Below are 2,362 nucleotides of genomic sequence, written 5' to 3' on the forward strand. Positions count from 1 at the left end.
CAATGTTTTGAAGGGTCTGCCCTCTCTCCTTATCACAAATATGGGAACCCATCTTAATAGCGTAGTCTTTATAGCTGGAAGCTCATTTTAAAAATGTTCCTATTTCACTCTTAACAGAAAAGGAAAGGGAGGCTGATGCCTTTTTCTCCCCCCCAGTCTTTTTTCTTTTCTTTTTTTTTTTTAAATTGAAGTGTAGTTGCTGTACAATGTTATATAAATTGCAGGTGTACAATAGTGGTTCAAAATTTTTAAAGGTTATACTCCATTTGCAGTTATTATGAAAGTATTGGCTATAGTCCCTGTGTTGTACAATATAGCCTTGTAGCTTATTTTATACCTCATAGTTTGTACCTCTTACTCCCCAACTTGTATGCTGCCCCTTTCCCACCTCCCTCTCCCCACTGGTAACCACTAGTTTGTTCTCTATATCTGTGAGTCAGCTTCTTTTCTGCTATATCCACTAGTTCGTTGTATTTTTCAGGTTCCACATGTAAGTGATATCATACAGCATTTGTCTTTCTCTGTCTGACTTACTTCACTTAGCATAACACCCTTCCAGATCCATCCATGTTGCTGCAAATGGCTAAATTTCATTCTTTTTGATGGCTGAGCAGAAGGAAGGGAAGTTTATGGCCTTTTCTACATGTGTTTCTCTAAGTGTGATCCTCAGACCACCCACTTCAGAACTACCTGGGCTGCTGTTAGAAGTACAGATGCCTGGGCTTCAACCCACCCACTGAGTCAGAACTTCTGGATGTGGAGCCTGGATAACTACCTGTTTAATAAGGATTCCAGATGAATCCTATGGCAACTCATGTTTGAGAACTACTGGAGAAGGGAAGAGATGAAAATGAATGCCAGCTTTGGGTCAGATAAACCAGAGCAGGGTTCTCAAATTTGAATGTGCACTTTAGTTAGTTGAGGATCTTGTTAAAAATGCAAATTCAGATTCAGGAGGTCTGAGGTGGGGCCCAAGAGTCTACATTTCTTGCAAAATTCCAGGTGAGGCTGAAACTTCGGGTCCACAGACCACACTTTGAGTCGCTAGGCTTCCTAGCTCCATTCATGAGCTATGTGACCTAGGGAAAAGTACTTAATTTTTCTCAGCCCCATGTTCTTTATAAAGAGGGAGAAAGAAGTGCCTACATCATAGGGTTGTTAGCTGGATTAAACCAAATAATGTATAGAAAGCTGCTTGCCACACCGCCTAGCGTGTTAGCAGTTATAAAAGGTGTAGCCCTATCTGTATATCTATATATCTGAATACTACTAATAACAAAAGTTCCATTGATTCACACTCTCAGGGAGTGGGATGCTGGGGATGTGCATTTTTAACAGATCTGTAGGTGACTCTTATGCGCAAGAAAGTTGATGACCCTGCACTCTGTCTCTGTCAAGGACAGGAAAAATCCCCAACCTAATTCTGAGTTCTCCAAAACCCACAGGCGTTGGTTTGAAAATGTTTTACTTAGGAAGCCATGTGGTGAGGCCTTCAATAAAGCTGTTGCTCCCCAAACAGCACAAATAATGAGAGTTTTTTGAGTCAGCTTTCATTGCTTTCTAAGCGAATGTACGTTGGAAGACTCCTGCTTCCCCTCAGGATGTCAGAAATGGACCCAAATCATCAAATGCATGAACGTGGCAATCTAACTCTACTATCCGGACATGCATGCCAGGAGATAAATGGGAGGGGGTGCCTGGGACGGAACGCCGAGTCATTGACTCAGAGCTCTTGACCTTGACTGGGGTTCCTATGAGAGAGAAATATGTTTGTACAACAAACCATTTCCCTTTCCATGTGGGGCCTCTGGCTATAACCTGACCTGGATTTAGAATCTGAAGTTTTCACTTACTGAGTTTGGGAAATGCAAGTCAACAAATCTTTATTGAGCATCCATCATGCCAGGCACTGTGGTAGGTGCAGGGACCCAAGACTAGCAAGACAGTTAACATCTCTGGGAGGGGAGGTGGCAGGACATAATAAGTACATAAACTAACAAATGAGTAAATAAGACCATTTTAGATTCTGACGAGGGCTAAGAAGGAAATAAGCAGAGAAATATAATAGGAAGAGACAGAGTGAGACTGTAATTTGAAGAGGTCAGGGAAGGCCTCTTTGAAGAGATGATAATTTAGGTAAGGCTTATAGCATGAGCATGAATTGGCCCTTCAAAAAGGAGAGGAAGGACATTCCAGGAAGAAGGAACAGTGTGTGTGTAGACTCGGAAGAGGTCAAAGAACTTGGCTTGTTGGAATAACTGGAAAAAAACCAACATGGCTGGGGAGTGTGTGTGTGTGTGGGGGGGGGTGTGGGTGGAGAAGTGGCCCCAAATGAGGTTGAAGAGATGACTAATAAGAATAG

This window comes from Balaenoptera borealis (genome assembly GCF_965194805.1).
Source record: "Balaenoptera borealis genome assembly, chromosome: 2".
Taxonomy (NCBI): Eukaryota; Metazoa; Chordata; class Mammalia; order Artiodactyla; family Balaenopteridae; genus Balaenoptera; species Balaenoptera borealis.